This window comes from Mixophyes fleayi, chromosome 4 (assembly GCF_038048845.1).
Source record: "Mixophyes fleayi isolate aMixFle1 chromosome 4, aMixFle1.hap1, whole genome shotgun sequence".
NCBI lineage: Eukaryota > Metazoa > Chordata > Amphibia > Anura > Limnodynastidae > Mixophyes > Mixophyes fleayi.
In genome coordinates, this window is record NC_134405.1 from 313,413,705 (window position 1) to 313,433,640 (window position 19,936).

The following is a 19,936-nucleotide window of genomic DNA, read 5'->3' on the forward strand; positions in this document are numbered from 1 at the left end:
CAGTTATTATCTTTTATTTATAAAGTGCTAACATATTATGCAGCTCTGTACAAGGGGACCATGACACAAACAAATTAGATGCAATAAGATGATGGCTCTGCCCAAATGAGATTACAATCTAAGAGGTGTAGGGAACATTTGATAAATAAGGTAGCCGAATAACAAATGTAGCTGGTGGTGGGGAAAATGTGGTGATTGTAAGGCAGTAACAGTATTGTGATACCCAGAAAACTGCTGGGCGCTAGGACCCAGTGGAACAGGTCTCTCTCACAGCATGATACAAGAGAGACTCTAGGACCTAGGAAAAGTCCAGTCTGTAACACTGCTGGAAAGTTCCAGGTTTTTTTTTTACAGAGACTATTGAGAGGAGGAGCCTCAGAATGACTGAGCACTGAGGAGACATTTTGTGAAAAGAAACATGTTTTGCTGTTGTGAGGCAAGTGTTGTTGCTGAGAGACTGCTGCAGATGGCTGAGGTGTAGCATCAGCCAGAATACTGCATGTAAAAAGACTTTAAAGCAAAGGCTGATATCAGTGATCCAGATTGGAGCTGACAACTATCTACACAACAGGAAACAGGTCTGTGTAATCAAACTGAGTGTGTATTCTCGCTCACTACACAATATATCATACATTTTAAAAACTGTAAGCTAGATTAATAGAGACATTTGTTTAACAAGTGGAGTACCTCACCCAAACTTCTAATACATACAGCATACACCTGTAGCATATAACCCCAGTTATAACTGAATTACAGTTTTAATCACCAGTGCCCACTCTGATAGTAACTTGGAATCTGTAGCATCCTTTATAACCTGAATATGCTAGCAAAGAAACAGAATAATTCCTGGCTTTTCTCCTGCAAAATCAGGTTAAAGCACAGTGATAATAGCCCTGACAACACACTGCATTGTGTTATACCAGAGACAGTATCTGCTGTTTTTGATCGCTGTACTGAAGTTACAAGACTGCCATTAAAATTGTGTACCACCATTATAATAAAAGTGCCTCTTGTCCAGTTTTAACATGCACATTTACAAGAGTCTGGCCAGTGAAAACATTTATGCTAATTAGCACTGCTGAGGATGGACTTCTTTAAAGGGGATTCATTGACTGTGATATAATTTGCTTGTGTTGTATTGTTTGAACTGAATGTTCTTTTTGATATTAGAGACCAGACCTGTATTATTGTGTTTAAATTGTACTTGTTTGCTAATTATTCTTTGTTCAGAAATATTTTAGTGACGTATAGTTCCTGTATAATAAATCTGACATCACTCCATTCATTTGGTATCCTACTTGTATTGGGGACTTGCTGGTTCTCTGTCCCACTGCCATCACGTTGACCAAAAGAAGAGCATCCGGAGACCAGGTACGATCCTCGCTACATTCCAACACCCGCCTCTAGGGGTGTTAAAGTATCAACTGCCAATTATAAAACAGTCATTGCTAATATGATTGAACTTCCATCTCACACCCTGTTATTGTGATTTTAAACATGCCCATCAGCCATTTAGAATGTCAGTGAGAAGAATTATATTAAATTCAAATCTTATACACCAATTAGTGCACTGAGTCAGTGTTAATCCAGTCAGAAAATCAGTAGTAAATATGCAGGCAGAAAAATATCACACAATTGGAACCTGTAGGTGACCTGCCACCATTCACCCTCTGGAGTTCACCAGATGGCCCATGTCTATGGTGTGGAGAAAAAGAATAAAAAAATGAATAAAGCAGTAACATCCATTAAAAATTATCATGTGCATCTGTGTTCTCATGGATGACACATATGTCAGTGTATGGACAAAATGCTGACCCATAAACCATAGTAAACAATCAGAGTCTTCCAGTTATTTTTCTAGCAAAAGTTAAAGAAAACTAACATCTGATTGGTTACTATGTGTTACAGCTCATTAGTCCAGATTGAACCACTTGAGCTTTCAAGTGTAGCATCTATACTCAGGGGGCCTAAGTGCTTAAAGCCTAAGATGCTAATACAACAGTTTCTATGAGGATGAGGTTGGTACTACATGGTAGAAGGTGGGAGAGTGGGTCTCAGGCTCCCACCTCCCTAAATATTCTGAAGACTCCCTGTTCAGGGGGAGTTGAAGGGTTTCAGATAACTGGGAAAAGCCTCATTCTAACCAAGGGGTAAAGAGGACTTCCATAGCCTTAAGACCATTAGCCCCTAAGAGTATGGAGGCTAATGTTATGTGGGGACAAGTGTGTGGTGGTTAATATTATGTTAGATGAATAAAGGAATAAAGAAACAGCCTATAGATGGCACTCCAACAATCAGGTGCATTGGGTACAGCTGCCACAACCAAAATGGGAGATTTGCATACCTATAATATAAATAACCAACAAAAACAAATGTTTGCAACTCTATAATGATTAAACCTGCTCAGAATTAAATTGATATGTTATACAATGAATAAAGTATTGGCGCAATGATGCAGTGGAAAACAATGGGCTCGGGTTATAATGGATTAATAACAGGTAACACTTAGATTTATAGTATATTTTTGTGAAAGATATAATATAAAAGAGTAATATAATATCTAAGAAAGTGAAATTAGTACAAAGAGTAATTAAAAGTGTTACTTATCTGTTGAAAATAGATTGTCCCAGTAAATATGTTTAATCACAGATTATCCTAGGGCCCCATCTTTCTCCGTGCCTCTGATGGAACGTTATTTCGAAAGCTTGGATGAACAAACTGGTAACAGAGTACTTGGCATCCCTACAGTGATCCAAGTTGAGGCGAGGTTATGTCGCATTGATTACATTGATTTTATTGACAGGACTCTGAAATCATTTGCATATAAGGTATAAAACATAATTTTCGCACTTTTTATTGGTTTAATACTGATAAGAAGTTTGAGCATGTGCAGTAGGCCCAAAGACAATGCCTTAGCTGAGAGTTCTCTGGTATGTGGAGACGTTTCTAGAAAAGCCTTGATTATATAAGCATTGCAAAATCACTGGTTATTAGAGATGGGCGGGTCCGGTTCTCCGAGAACCGAACCCACCAGAACTTTGGGTATCCGAGTACCGAGCTGAGCAGCTCGGTACTCTCCCGCCCGTTCCGAATCCAAATCGAGGCCGAACGTCATTGTAACGTCATCGGATCTCGGGGCTCGGTTCTCGCGATACTTCAACTTTATAAATACACGCCTCCACAGCAATCCATCGCCATTTGACAGACGGAGAGAGCAGGGTGTAGTCATAGGCTAATTAGAGCAGGGACAGAGAATACAATATTGTTCTTGCAATTGCTCTAACCAAAATCGCTAGTGCTTCATATTTGGCACTCCCCAGCGCTTTTGGGGTGTCCCCCATAATTGTGCATAAATATTTCTGGCTGTCAAAAGTCATATCTGTCAGCAGTATCTACTAAATAATTTTTAGCACTCCTCAGTGCTTTTGGGGTGTCCTCCCTAATTGTGCATTAATATTTCTGGCTGTCAAAAGTCATATCTGTCAGCAGTATCTACTAAATAATTTTTAGCACTCCTCAGTGCTTTTGGGGTGTCCTCCCTAATTGTGCATTAATATTTCTGGCTGTCAAAAGTCATATCTGTCAGCAGTATCTACTAAATAATTTTTAGCACTCCTCAGTGCTTTTGGGGTGTCCTCACTAATTGTGCATTAATATTTCTGGCTGTCAAAAGTCATAACTGTCAGCAGTATCTACTAAATAATTTTTAGCACTCCTCAGTGCTTTTGGGGTGTCCTCCCTAATTGTGCATTAATATTTCTGGCTGTCAAAAGTCATATCTGTCAGCAGTATCTACTAAATAATTATTAGCACTCCTCAGTGCTTTTGGGGTGTCCTCCCTAATTGTGCATTAATATTTCTGGCTGTCAAAAGTCATATCTGTCAGCAGTATCTACTAAATAATTTTTAGCACTCCTCAGTGCTTTTGGGGTGTCCTCCCTAATTGTGCATTAATATTTCTGGCTGTCAAAAGTCATATCTGTCAGCAGTATTTACCAAATAATTTTTAGCACTCCCCAGTGGTTTGCGCTCAGAATGGATTCAAAGCAGTCCACATATGATCTGAATGAGCAACCAGGTTCTGTCACCAGTCCTGATGTTAGTGTTCCCAGTACGTCATCTGGCCAAGGCGATGTCAAACAACAGAGTGTTTCCAAATTAGTGCAAAAAACAAAAAATTTTTTTTTTACTGTATTAAAGCGAAAAAGAAGTGTAACTGAGCAAAAGTTAAGTGACGATAAAAAAAAAATTGCAAGCATGCCATTCTACACACGCAGTGGCAAAGAGAGAATGAGGCCTTCACCTTTGGGTATTAGTGGCAGATCCCAAAAAGTTACCCATCCTACAATTGGTTCACAACTACTGTTACGCGTCAAAGCCGAGCTGCAAGATAACAGTGAGGCATTACAGGAGAATATTTGCTCTGATTCACAAATGACAACAATCCCTGTGGAGAGTCCATCCAACAGTGGGATGTCTAATCGTGAGCATTCTGCTGATGTGTGCCTTAATAGCCCCAGTGTAGCCGGTGATACCCAAATTGAGGATGCCACTTTGGAATTAGAAGAGGATGAGGGGGAGATTTGTGTAGGCGACGAGGGCGCTAATGATGATGTTGATGATTATGATGCAGACAGATACCAAATTGCCTTTCTCAATTTCTATTTATATTCTAGATTATATAACGGCTGAATAGTTTTCTATTTTACTCCTAGTGGAGAGAGGATCTGATGCAGACAGATACCAAACTGCCTTTGTCCATTTCAATTTATATTGTACAGTATATAACGGCTGGATTTATTAGTATTTTATACAAGTGGAGGGGGGCCTAGAGAGACAGAAACCAAACTGGCTTTCTCCATGTCAATTAATATTGTACAGTCTATAACGGCTGGATTTTTTGGTATTTTATACAAGTGGAGGGGGGCCTAAAGAGACAGAAAGCAAACTGGCTTTCTCCATGTCAATTAATATTGTACAGTCTATAATGGCTGAATTTTTTGTTTTTTTAAAAAAGTGGAGGGGGGCCTATAGAGACAGAAAGCAAACTGTCTTTTTCCATTTGTTTACATATTTAACTATAAGTGTAGGGTGTAATATACATCCAAAGACGATGGCTGCATTGCCAATATGCATAGATGGAGAGGAAGACAATCTGTTTTGTGTGTAGAATAAATGAAGGCCTACCAACGAAGAATTAAACAGTTTTTTTGGATGATTTATTACCTCAACAATTAGATTACTTGTCTCTTAAACAGTTGGAGCACTAAATTGGGTTATTTTAGGCACAAAAACATGTATTTTCCAACAAAATAGCAAAACAAAACCAAAACCAAAACACGCAATGGCGGTTTTGCAAAACCAAAACCAAAACACGACGGTAATCCAGATCCAAAACCGAATCCAAAACCAAAACACGGGGGTCAGTGACCATCTCTACTGGTTATATAAATGAATACAATAGAGATAAGAATAATACATTCTCTGTGCAAGTGTAGAGTTAAGTCCTGAGACAGCACCAGTGGCGGATCTGGAAAAATGCTGTACCCGGGGCGATTTAGGGGGGGGGGGGCGATTTAGGCCCCGCCCCTTTCTAACATCTTAGGCTGCCGACGGCTGCACACTATGTGCAGGTCGTCCAGCCGTGACAGGCAGGGACAGTGTGCTGCCCGGCTGCTCTGATTGTGTTTTAAACACAGTCATAGCAGCCGGGCAGCACACTGTCCCTGCCTGTCACGGCTGGACGGACCTGCACATACTGTGCAGCTGTCGGCAGCAAGTGTCTGCCCCCCCCTGGATCCACCACTGGACAGCACCCTGGCAAGATATGTTGGCATTGCCTCAACTCTTCCTTGTTTACTAAAGCATTTAAAGTAATACATACATAAAACTATAAACGTCAAAACGGAGTTTCAGCAGTCATTATGTGTGGCTGGTTACGGGATACATCAAATTAACTCAACTAGTATTAATAAAAACACAATTTTTTAATTTGTTTTGTGTTATTACATATTGCACTGATGTATCATTATATCATTGTTTTTTTTAATTACATGTTTTGGTCTTCCAATGCATTATGGACCCTTAAGGTTCACACATTTTAGTACCTTATCTGGCAGTTGCCAGAGACACATCACCCCCTATGGTCTTTAGTAACCACTCCGGACACCTTCACCTATAAGGTCATCCTTTTCCCTGTGTCAGACTTCTCGAGCTACTCATATATAGGACCTAAGCCCCTATTCCCTTACCTAACCCTATCCTCCCCCTTCTTCCCATCTTACTCTTCTGAAAACAAATAAGGCACCCGGCCCTGACGGTTTCACAGCCATATATTATAAGACAAATAATGAGCTTCTTTCACCTTATTTTGTTGATTTGTCTAACAATATAGCGGAGTTACAGCATAAGACTGCAAGTATTATTGGAATTGGCAGTTCAAATATTGTGGTATACTCCTGAAAGGTTTCTATGGTCTGCATTGTGGACAGAAATTCCTGCACACTGTGTTTTTATATCTTTTATCATGTGAGTTTGTTACCTTAATGTTCTTATTATTATTAAATGTGTATTTTGATATACTACACCATGATGGCTCTTCTTTTCTAATATTGAGACCAACACAGATGTCCTGCTTGATGGAAGCTGTTTGCTGCAAATGATACAGATAAGCTTTAAAGATATATTCTCTGGTACGCATATATAATATGCTTAAGGTGTTGGCGTTTTAAAGTGTATAAACAGATAAGCTACAAAGCTTTTATATCTGGTACGCATATTGCCCATATAAGGTGTTGGTGCTTTTTTAGAGTGGTGCTCGCTCTATGTATTTCCATCTTCCTCACTGATTGTTGATTACTCTGTTATTCTACACTGATACTCCAGTATATTCACGTGGAGATTTTCATTCCTGGGCTTGTGGAATAGTCATTGTATTAGTGCTTCTAAAAATACAGTATTATACTATGTGACGCCCCATCCCTTCTGTTTTGCTCTTGTCTAACAATATATTAAAAGTTGGCTCCTTCTCCAAAGAAGCCCTTGAGGCACGTATTATTGTCATCCGGAAAGAGGGCAAAGATCCATCAAACTGTGCCCATTATCAACCCATCTCGCTCTTAAACAGAGACATCGAGATCTATGCGAAAGCTCTTGCCAACCGACTTAATGTTGTACTACTCCATCTGATCCATAAAGACAAAAACTCTCAACAAATTTGGTTTTGATGGCACTGTTATTCAAGGAATACAGGCTTTAAACTCTAACCCAGTGGATCCCAAACTTTCTCAGTTCAAGGCACCCTTAGGGTTTCTATAATTTTTTCAAGGCACCCCTAAGCCAAAAGAATTACCAAGTAGTCTCTTGCCTTGCTTACCTGGCTGCGGCACCCCTGTGAGATCTCCGCATCACCCCAGGGAGCTGCGACACATAGTTTGGGAACCACTGCTCTAACCCCTCTGCGAGGGTATCGGTGAATGGGGTATTTTCATCACCAATCTCAGTCACTAATGGCACTCGTCAGGGATGTCCTCTTTCCTTTTTGATTTTTGCCCTTGTGATCAAACCCTCAGTGGCTAAAATTTGATCTTCCCCGGATACTACAGGTGTTTCAATTAGCTCCGAAAACTATAAACTTAGCTTATTTGCAGATGACATCCTCCTCACATTAACTTCTTCCGAACCTGTTTACCATCCGGAAAGCTTACGGATCAATTTCAGGTTAAAAAGTAAACCTCTCCAAAACAGAATTTATCACTCTTAATGTGTCACCTCCAAATCTGAATCACCTTAAAAGTAATTATCACTTCTCCTGCCATCAATATGAAATAAAATATCTGGGAGTCTTTATTACCTCTAATTATGACTTTCTATAGGCAGAAAATTTCCCAATTGTAATTAAAAAAATTAAATTGGAACTGCTCTTATGGCCCATTCCCCTATAATGCCTCTCTAGGACAATCCCACCTTTACCCCGGGGCAATGCCTTTGTTGGTTCAAAGTTTGGAGGGAGAAGGGTATCGGGATGGTGAAGGATGTCTTAAATATGAACCACTGCCGATGTTGCAGGAGAAACTTTCCTGATGTCAACCTGTTTGCTTATCTTCAATATAACGAGACCTCTAACTCCCCTAGAATATTTATATGTATATTCAACCTTACAAAGAGGAATCATATCCACTTCATATTGTCACTATTCTCATCTCCTCTAAAGACCCTACCACCCCTATTCACGAACTCAAGTGAGAGGCTGACATGAGCAGACCGCCAGATAGGGATACATAAACAACAATACCTAAAAGGGTCTCTAAGACTTCTACCTCATCCCTGGTCAAACAAAACACCTACAAAATATATTACTGATAGTATTTAGTTCCTACCAGGCTGGAAAAATATATAGATCTGCTTCTGATTTGTGTTGGAGAGGCTGTGGAGATCAGGGGTCCTTCCATAATTTGTGATGGTCTTGCCCAAAGCTAGCTTCTTTCTGGGATGATGTTGCCGTCTTGATCGGCGACATTACTTATGTACCATATATCTAAATGCCCATGGTTCTTTGTCCTTGGCTCTCCTATCAATAACCTAGACAATACTCAGAAAAAATGTCTGTTCAAATTCTCAACGTAGCCAGATGCCTAATCACAAAATATTGGAAAAACCCAGATCCCCTTTCTCGACAACAACTTCTAAATAAAATTTTGTATTTGGCATCTATGTTAACAATTTCAGCATATTTATATAAGAAAACTCATAAATTTTCCCAAGTTTGGAATGATTGGTTCATTTACACTAACTACTCTGGCCCCAAACCACCACCTGACAAAATTCAAAATATATCATCCCTTTTCCTATAAATAATATTGAATATGGATGAAGACAGAATCATATTCCAAAATTTTGGTCCAATGGGAGCTGCAGATTAGGTCCCAATTCCCCCTCTCCTTTTTAACCCTTATCTCCCTCTTTAAATAACTTATTTGTAGTCACACTCCCTCACATCTCTTATCAAGTTTCGTAATAACTTCCAATTATTCTATTTATATAATGCTACAGCTCCATTTAGGATTGTTCTTTTTATTTCTAGTTATATTTCAATATGTCATTTATTTAAGTCTTCATTGAATTATATCAAATCTCTGTAAGTCTTCATTGAATTATATCAAATCTCTGTAATGTGTGATAACATTTATTTTTACAAATAATAAGTGTTGAAAAAAACCCCACAGTATTAATTGAATATATATAAATAAATAAATATATGAATCTGTACAGATTTAAGTATGGTAAGATGGGGATAGTCACTGAAAACACTGCACATGGAATTCTTGAAATAGCTGTAATAATCAAATACCTAAACAGAAGACGAACCATCAATGGGTGAATACAAAATTGGTGATTTTAAATAGGAGCAATAACGTCCCTTATGTTAGGTAATTCAAGGCAACAAAGAGGCATAAGAGAAGTTCAAACAACTGTGAATTTATTTTGAATATGTAGAAAACATCCAGAGTAACCAATGATCTGGTGCAGAGGAAACACAGCATTCAACTGAGTAATGAACATAGAACAAAGTCTCTAATAATGGCAGTCTCAGACAGCTGCAGTAATTAAAGATCTTCAGTGACACTGGCAGTCTGTAGTACTTCAGATAGTTGAATAACAGATCTGATAGTAGACAATAGTACTCACAGATGCAGTCTTGGTAATGGAGGATATCCAATATTCCTGATTACTTAAAGGCAGCAAAAGTCCAAGTGCAATTGAGATGATCCCAGAGCCCCTCCTGCAGTATCAGCAGAGTAATGTATAAAGATTTTTTTCCTAGGCATCAGTATTTAGTTTCAGTTCTATGTTCAAGCTAGTAACTAGTCTAGAGTAACTTCTATCACTGACAGAGATTGCATAGAGCAGAAGTGGGTTTTAAACCACAAAGGTTCAATCAGGTCAGGAGATAAATATACCCTACATTAATGAGATGAGTGTGCAATGACTCATGCTCAACACAGCTAAAGAACTAATGACAAGATACACAGTCAGTGATGTATGCTCATTAGAGTAAAATTTCCTATCACCATATAGCAATGAATTGAACAGAGTAACAATTGTAATTATACAATTTAAAGTGAGTATGTATCAGAGATGAGTCATTTCAGTCATAAAAAATATTGTCACATATCGTAAAATTAATACTGCTCCATCTCTAGTTTCTCCAACATAGTCTTTTCACTCTCTGACCACAGCCACCTTTCCTTTAGCCTCACCTTACCTTATGCCCTCACTGACTGTGTATCTTAGCATTAGTTCTTCAGCTGTGTTGAACCTGAGTCATTGCACCCCAAATCCACATGTACACAGCGACACCTAAGTACGCTTAACCCAATCCACTTCTCATCTTCACTAAAACAACTAGCTTCTCCTATGAATGCATTGTCCTGCCCTAAACAGATTGCCACTTTCTACAACAAAACACTAGCTTCAGCCCTAGAGAATGCAGCTTCAGCCTCCAGCGTTTGAAACTCCAATCATGGCCTCAACCATGCTACCTGCAAAAGTGCTCCCGCACTGCAGAGCACCATTGGAGGAAAATTAAATCCTATCCCGATCTCCTCCATATTATTATTAGTCTTTTTTATATGGCACTGCATGTAGTCCACAGCGCTGTACAGACTATAAATTTGTCCTCGGGGAACTAAATTGCTCATTCAGCCTCCAGGGCAGCACAGTGGCCTAGTGGTTAGCACTTCTGCCTCACAGCGCTGGGGTCATGAGTTTGATTCCCGACCATGTCCTTATCTGTGTGGAGTTTGTATGTTCTCCCTGTGTTTGCGTGGGTTTCCTCCGGGTGCTCCGGTTTCCTCCCACACTCCAAAAACATACTGGTAGGTTAATTGGCTGCTATCAAAAATTGACCCTAGTCTGTCTGTGTGTGTGTGTGTGTGAGTGTGTCTATATTAGGGAATTTAGACTGTAAGCTCCAATGGGGCAGGGACTGATGTGAATGAGTTCTCTGTACAGCGCTGCGGAATTAGTGGCGCTATATAAATAAATGATGATGATGATGATGACCGCCTCTACACTGATGACACCCAAATCTATATCTCCTCCTCTGACCTTTCTCCTTCTGTACTATCTTGTGTAACCAACTTTCTTTCTGCTATCTCCACATGAATTTCCCAATTCTACCTAAAGCTCAGCATGTCTAAAACAGAACTTATCATCTTCCCTCCGATTTTTTCTACCTTATGTGTCCATTTTTGTGTATGTCCTGTCTTCCCTACTGTACGACGCTACGGAGCACTGTGGCACTTACAAATCTACAATAACAATAATTGAACCAATAAGTTACAATAACATAGTCCATAACAACTCTAATATTAGATCACAATAAATATATGTTGAAAATATATATATATAATGATATTTAATACGCATTAAAGCCTTACAACAAGCAATAAAAGAACATTAATATATTGTTGCTCCATCCATCAAGAGTATATCATAGATTAATTAAAATCCAAAAGAATTCTCTCTGACAAAACGTACTGTACTTGCTGCCCCTTTGATTATTGGGTGTATGGTACGTACCAACAGCACTCCACAAATTCCTTGATAAAATATTGATGGTTATGTGATTTAAAGAAAAATAAAAAAAAAACAGACTTTATTTAAAATAAATTAACATGTGATACAAGTATTACCAACGCGTTTATAGTTTACATGTGAAGGAAGTAGAGATAATACCAGTGTTAACCTTCAGACTAATATTTTTGGTAAAACAAAGTTGGAGTTAAAACATTTTTAAGGATGGAATCTTTGGAATTTTGGGTAATAGGTTTGAAATAATTTTTCTTCAACAACAGGCTCTACTTACTCTAAAGATTCCTTTCAAAAAATTTTTTTACAAATCTGATTTTTTTAAGTAGAGCATACTTTCAGCCTGTTTAATAAAGTAATCAGAATTAGATCTAATTTTCCTCAATCCTCCTTTCGGTATGTTTGAAATCCACAGTCTGTTGACTTGATACATATTAGTATGATTTATTTCATTTTGAAGCGTTATATCCAAACAATTTGTGTGATAAGTGTAAGTGAAGGTTAAATTAACTTTATTAGTGGTTAAATAGTCCATAAAGGGCCTGATTCATATCCGAATACAACTTAGTCGTAAGTTCCAAGTTATGAATATGGGTGGAAATACGGTCTGTATAAACAGTACTTGCTGAATATAGATACACTTAACAGACTGCAGTATACACACATACGTGTGTACATTAAAAGTTTACATAAGAATGCATAAAACTTTTATTTAAAATAAATTAAATTAACAATTATTAACAGTATAATAAATAAAACAATTATTATTTTTAAATATTAATCATTATTTCTTATACATAATTTACATATGTAAAGAACATTTCAATACATGCAGTGCATACAGTGCTTTTAGATAGTATATCTGCGTACAATTGTGCTGTGATAGCTACTCATACACTTAAGTGTAATTTATAATTTATAGTATAAAGTGTGGTCATTGTTAAAGTCAGATTTATAATTTAATGAAGTAAATGGAATCTGAAATTGTAGTACAATTCAGTGTGTGCGATCTAATTCTTAATATATTTGACTGTCATTTATATTGTTACATAAGTAGAAAAAAAACTGGTGTTAAAAGAAGATGACTCAGAAAAATTCAGGAAAGCCTTAAATTCTTGTATCTTGTAACCAATAACTCTGTGTACGATATATATCAGTGGCGCACGCAGGGGGGGTTTCTGAGTCTCTAGAAACCCCCCTGCGCTAACTAAGTGGCCACTGTCCTATACAGCAGCCACGGCGCTGTCAAAGAAGCGTCCGCTGCGGTGCTGTATTGTATACAGCACCGCCGCAGACGCTTGTTAGACAGCGCCGTGGCTGCTGTTTAGGACAGCGCTGGCGAAACAGTTTGTTTTTTTATTTTGGGTCGGCGGGGAGAAACTCCCCCCCGACAATCCTCCGTGCGCCCCTGTATATGTATGATGTTACGATTGTAAATTGCCACTTCTGTGTGTACTGTATTTTTGTATGATGTCAACTATGAGTTACACTCCTTATTGTAGTCCTGTATAAATTGTCAGGCTCTGCTGTTGGGAATAGAGCATTCTGGTACCCATGGCTGTTCCAAGAATCTGGAGGTAATAGAGAGTATTAAAAGTGAAATAATACTGTATCAAAAAAGGCAACCAAATCATGAGCAAATTTGCGCTGTCTATCTGAGGCCTCATCTGTTGCTAAAAGAAAGTGTTGAATAGCTAAAATATTATCTTAATTTGGGATATTAGTATATGAAGCTTGGGCATTGCAAGTGACCCAGGATTATCCAGATATCCATTTGATACATATAGCCTTATTCAATACATCTATTATATATCTCAGGTAGGATCTGAGAGGGAAGAGTAAGGCAAATAATTAACAACATCATCATCATCAGCTATTTATATAACGCTACTACTTCTGTAGCGCTGTACAGAGAACTCACTCACATCAGTCAATGCTCCATTAAAGCTTACAGTCTAAATTCCCTAACATACACACCAAGAGAGGCTAAGGTTTATTTAATAGCAGCCAATTAACCTATTAGAATGTTTTTGAAGTGTGGGAGGAAACCGGACACCTAAAGGAAACCCACGCAAAGATGGGGAGAACATACAGATGAGCCTATGATTGGGAATCAAACTCATGACCCCAGTGCCGTGAGTCAGAAGTGCTAACCACTAAGCCACAGTGTTGCCCCATAATGAGAAATCTTAGCGGTGAGGAAACCTACACCTGATATAATGGGTCACTCATTAGAAAGTGAATTAGAAAGTGTTTTGTTTATTTTTGAAAGTTGGTTGTATGTTATGGTAATAGAGTGCAGAGTATAAAGGAAATTGAGTTGGGATTTAAATATCACTCCTCAAGGGTAAAATTATCTTTAAATATTCTTCAAGTTTAAGTCAATATGTCAATGATCTATTTGCAATTTAGCATAAAATCTGGATTCAATCATGTAGGGTTGTATTAATTTTGGTGAACTTGCAAAACATGTTAACAGTTGGTTAGCCTTTGCTAAGCATTCATTGTTCAAGAACTGGTTATACATGATAATATTTACCTGCAATTGCTTCCTAGTTCTATTCGTTCAATGTTTACTCTGCTGGTGCAATGCCATTCTATAAGTTATCTTTATACTATGAACATATTTGTACAATCTGTAATATATTTTGTACTATAACACAATTCATTAATAAAAGGTAAAAAAAAAACACACCACATTGGAAAAAAGTGAAATATTAAATTGAGTCTACTTCTTTAAGATAATCTAATTTTACCTGGATTGCAATACTGCCACCTTTATCAGTGATTATAACTTGAAAGTTAATTCTTTTCAAAGCTTTGTTTTCAAAAATAATCAAATTATAACCACATTTAGTCTTTGGCGCAAATAGCTATGAAGTCATCTAAAACTATTTTCTAAAAACTTTCAATAAAGTGATCATGGTGTTGAAAGTTGTAAATTCACAGTTGACTAAAGACAAAAATTCTCACTAATAGATATATTAACATAAAATTATCTTATTTTCTCTATTAGAAATAGCTTCATTTATTTTCTAATGAATATCAAGAATTTGGATGTCTCATGGGGTCTGAATCGTTAAGGATAGAACAGCAAAAAAAAAGGAGTAAATTTTCTCCTGGGCAAACCATGTTACAATGCAAGAGGTGCAAATTAGTTTATTATTTTGCACATAAGTTAAATATTGGCTGCTTTTTCATGTAGCACAGAAATACTTGCTACCTTTATTTTTAAACTGACGTTAAAAGTTGATCTAGGACATGCCCTACCCCAGCTATAAATCTGTCCCCACATTTTAAATTTACCTCCCCCTCCAATGCAACATGGTTTTGCCCAGGTACAAAGTTACTCTTTTTTTATGCTTTGCTCTCCTTAATGACTCAGGTCCATGATCTCCATCATCTATGATCATGGGATTACCACATTGTCTTTAGTGTTCCTTTGAAATAAATTAACTATTTTGACATATTATTCTGGTGAATCTAGTAATCTAGTAAATCTGTTCAATTTAATGAACAGATTGAACAAATTGATACTTGAAATTGGACACATGATAACACCTTCAATGATATTGATATGTAAAATTAAGGTTATTAATTTTGAATATTCCTGTTGGTCTCAATTTATTCTTATTTTTACAAATTTTTCATCAATCTCTTTTTTGCTCTGGGTCTAAATCTCTTAGTTTATCGCCTAGGTAACAATGTTTGTTAGGATTTTTGTGTGCATATGGTTCCTTTGGGCTGACATGATGTTTCAATATGAAAGAAGAGGAAGTAGGGCCAATTTGATTAGTCTCTGTAGATTGTTCACCTCTTTTATGAGAAAAAATATCATCAACCACTGATGCTCTCCAACGTCTATGAAACCAGGATATATAGACTTAACATTAGTAGTTGTAGAAAGTCGTTTGCTACTAGGTATAGTGGAGGACTGACAAGACAATCCATATGAGTATTCTTAAATAATTAAGTCTGTTTCTTGATACATGACATCTTGTTTGGATTTCAAATCATTCCTATTACAGGATATTTTTCACCTTTAGAATAATACATCTGAATAATACAACCAGGCTAGTCTTGGTTGCTCCCAGGTCTTAGACAACTAGTTGGGTTTATTCTAGAACTGACCCTGGTGCTTGCATGGGAATGAAAATTTAGGGGTCTTCCTGCAAATGGAGCGATGGTCAATTATACATCAATGCATCGCCATATCCTCAATCCTCAATTAACACAGCTGTATGTGAAAACTCCTACAAAATCTACACTAGATGGCACATGGTTCCCGCTAAACCTCATACTATCTATCCCCATATGTCCAGCTTGTGCTGGTGGAATTGTGGACAGAGTGTTACAGTTCTACATATTGGGCAGGACTGTCCAAAAATATCTAGATTCGGTGACAGCATAGACTTTACCTCACAGTTTGTCAACATAGGTGATCAGAGTGGAGGAGAGGCGGCGGTCATTGGCCGAGCGCAGGGAGCGGGCGGCAGTGTGAATGGACAAGAGGTTAGAGATATAAGGGGCAGTAGACTGGGAAAGAGCCTTGTAAGTGGTGGTTAGGAGTTTGAAAAGAATTCTGTAGGGGAAGGGGAGCCAGTGTAGGGCAAGGCAGAGAGGGGAGGCAGAGGAGGAGCGGGGTGAGAGGTAGATGAGTCTTGCAGCCGCATTGAGTATAGAGCGGAGGGGGAGAGACGGGAGTGGGGGAGGCCAGTGAGGAGGAGGTTGCAGTAATCCAGGCGGAAGATGATGAGTGCGTGTATGATGGTTTTGGTGGCCTCCTGAGAGAGAAAGGGTCGGATGGGGGCGATGTTGCGTAGTTGGAAGCGACAGGCTTGGGAAAGAGAATGAATGTGGGGGGCAAAAGAGAGAGAGGAGTCAAGGGTGACACCCAAGCAGCGGAGTTGGGTGACAGAGGTGATGGTAGTGTTGTTAACGACAATGGAGAGGTCATGGTGGGATGGGAGGCTGGGAGGAGGAAAGACAATGAGTTCAGTTTTGGAAATGTTGATTTTGAGAAAGCGTTTCGACATCCAGGAGGAGATGGCGGCGAGGCAGTCAGATACCTGAGCGAGGAGGGTGGAGGAAAGATCAGGTGAAGAGATGTAAAGTTGAATGTCTTCAGCATAAAGGTGATACTGAAGGCCAAAGGAGGCGATGAGAGCACCAAGGGAGGAAGTATAGAGCGAAAAGAGTAGAGGGCCGAGAACGGAGCCCTGTGGGACTCCTACAGCGAGAGGGTAGGGGGAGGAGGAAGAACCAGACGTGGATACAGAGAAGGAGTGGTTAGCGAGGTATGAGGTGAACCAGGCGTGGACAGAACCAGAGAGGCAGAGAGAGAGAAGAGTTTGCAGCAGGAGGGGGTGGTCCACGGTGTCAAAGGCCGCGGAGAGGTCAAGGAGGATGAGTAGGGAGAAATGACCCTTGGATTTGGCCGATAGGAGATCATTAGTAACCTTGGCCAGGGCAGTTTCGGTAGAGTGGAGGGGGCAGTAGCCGGATTGGAGAGGGTCAAGGAGGGAATTGTCCGAGAGGTGCCTGGTTAGGCGGCTGCAGACAATCCACTCAAGTAATTTAGAGGAATAGGGGAGAAGAGAGATAGGGCGATAGTTGGCAAGAGATGTGGGATCGAGATTGGGTTTCTTGAGGATAGGAGAGATGAGAGCGTGTTTAAATGAGAAGGGTACTACACCAGAGGAGAGTGATAGGTTGAAAAGGTGTGCAAGGTAAGAGTAGGCAGTGGGAGAAAGAGAGCGAAGGAGGTGAGAGGGGATGGGATCGAGAGGGCAGGTAGAGGGTGGAGAGGAAAGAATGAGAGAGCGAACTTCTTCACCTGTTGTAGGGCAGAAGGAGCACCAGAGTTGGGTGTCGGTGGGAGGTGAAGCGAAGATGGAGGCGGGAGAAGGGGAGGAGGAGATGTTCAGTCTGATGGCCTCAATTTTGGAAGAGAAAAAGGTGGCAAAGTCAGAAGCGGAGAGGGAAGATGGGACAGAATGGGGTGGGGTGGGAGAGTAGGGAGCTGAAGGTGGCAAAGAGGCGGCGGGGATTGGAGAACTGAGAAAAAATGAGGGACTTAAAGAAGGATTGTTATCAATCAGGACCAGTAATAATAATAATAATAATAGTAATAAAATTGTGGGGACAGAATTTTCAGATTGTTATACTAATAGCAGAATATCATCTGTGACTAGAGCCATTTTAGTTACCAGATCACCTATTCAAATACTTCAATATTCATGTTCTAACACTAAAGCAAATAATAATGGTGGTAATAATTCACAAACTTCATCTATCTCCATGAATGTGATAAAGGTTGCATCCTGCTGTTGCATAATTTTTGGCAGTAAGATCTTGTCCTAAAAGGATTTCTTCTTATCTAAACACAGCTGATACTGCGTATATAAGTTCTTATAATAATCTTTCAGTACATTTAATATTTCTTTTCCAGTACCCATTATCTAGCCTGCTCAATTAAAGAGAGATGAAATATCTTGCTTTGAAAAAGGTTACAAAGAAGCCACCTTAATTTATTACCTTGTCTATAAAAGTGGTACATATAATTATTAGCGTACTTGTTTCCCAATTGCAGAATAATTCTGGTTAAATGGGGCCTTAGTTAGTGCTATGTGTCTGGGTGCCATATAAGGGTCTCTAGCCAAGTAAACTTTTCAACATAAAAGTGGTCTTTATTTGAAACAAAAGAAACTCACACCGAAAATAATGAACCTAGCCCCCATAGGGGCTAACTCACTTCTTCAGCCCTTACTATCAAAGGTGCAGCTAATCTGCTTTGCAGATTCTCTGGTCTCTTAGTCTCTGCTGTCATTCTGCAGATATACATAGGCCTCACTAGGCCCTCTCCTAGGCTCTTCTCTGAGCTCTCCTAGCTCCTCCAACCCTGTACTAGGCCACAGCCCTCCTTTCAGCCGGCTCCTCAGACTTGAATGAGTCTCTTCTCAGCCTTCTGTATCCTGGTCTGCACTCATGTCTGGTCACACAACCTTTTTATCTTGAGGGGGAGGATCCTCGACTCCAAAGCCTGTAGATATGGTTGACTAGCGCCACCTGTAACCACCACACAAAAAAACAAGGCAGAATCATTTTATTGTATTGTCCAACATGAAAGATGATTTCCCTTCTATACACAGCATTTGAGACTTGCTAAAAGATAAATAGATTATCTAAGTAAATATGCATCAGGACAATATGTTATCTTGTGGGCCTGTTATTAAATAGCGAAGATATAAGTTATATATATTAATATAGTATCTGGTAACTTTTGTGCCTAATGTATGTGTCACACGGCGCTCATTTGGCTTATATGCTTAGATGAATAGGAACAGATTTTAGGGGAGCTTATAATCTCATCCGAATTAAAACCGGCGATGAGTGGAAAACAGCTTTCAACACTCATCATCATCATCATTTATTTATATAGCGTCACTAATTCCGCAGCGCTGTACAGAGAACTCACTCACATCAGTCCCTGCCCCTAAATTCCCTAATACACACACACAGATAGAGACAGACAGACACACAGACTAGGGTCAATTTGTTAGCAGCCAATTAACCTACCAGTATGTTTTTGGAGTGTGGAAGGAAAACGGAGCACCCGGAGGAAACCCACGCAAACACGGGGAGAACATACAAACTCCTCACAGATAAGGCCATGGTCGGGAATTGAACTCATGACCCCAGTGCTGTAAAGCAGATGTGCTAACCACTACACCACCGTGCTGCCTATACACTCGCGACGGCCACTACGAATACCTAGTGATGCCTTTCGGTTTATGTAATGCCCCAGCGTTGTTACAAAGCTTTGTTAATGAGATTTTCAGAGACCTTCTCTATGATTGTGTCGTTGTATATTTGGATGACATCTTGATCTTCTGACATTTTGACATTCATTCACATCGCCTTCATGTGGCAGAAGTTCTCTCACGACTCCGTAAGAACCAACTTTTTTGCAAGTTAGAGAAATGCTTGTTTGAACAATCCCAAATGTCATTCCTTGGCTATATAGTCTCAGGCACTGGATTGGAGATGGATCCAGAGAAGGTACGAGCTATACTTGAGTGGCCTCTTCCCTTGGGGTTGAAGCCTGTACAACGTTTCCTAGGATTCTCTAATTATTACAGATGTTTTATTAAAGGATATTCCACCATTGTGGCACCCATTGTGTCTCTCACCCGGAAGGGTGCCAATCCCAAATCCTGGCCGCCAGAGGCCTTAAAGGCTTTCGATTTCCTTAAAGAAGCATTCTCTTCGGCACCAATTCTTCAACAACCTAATATGTCTCAGCCATTCTTCCTCGAAATTGATGCCTCAAGTGTTGGAGTAG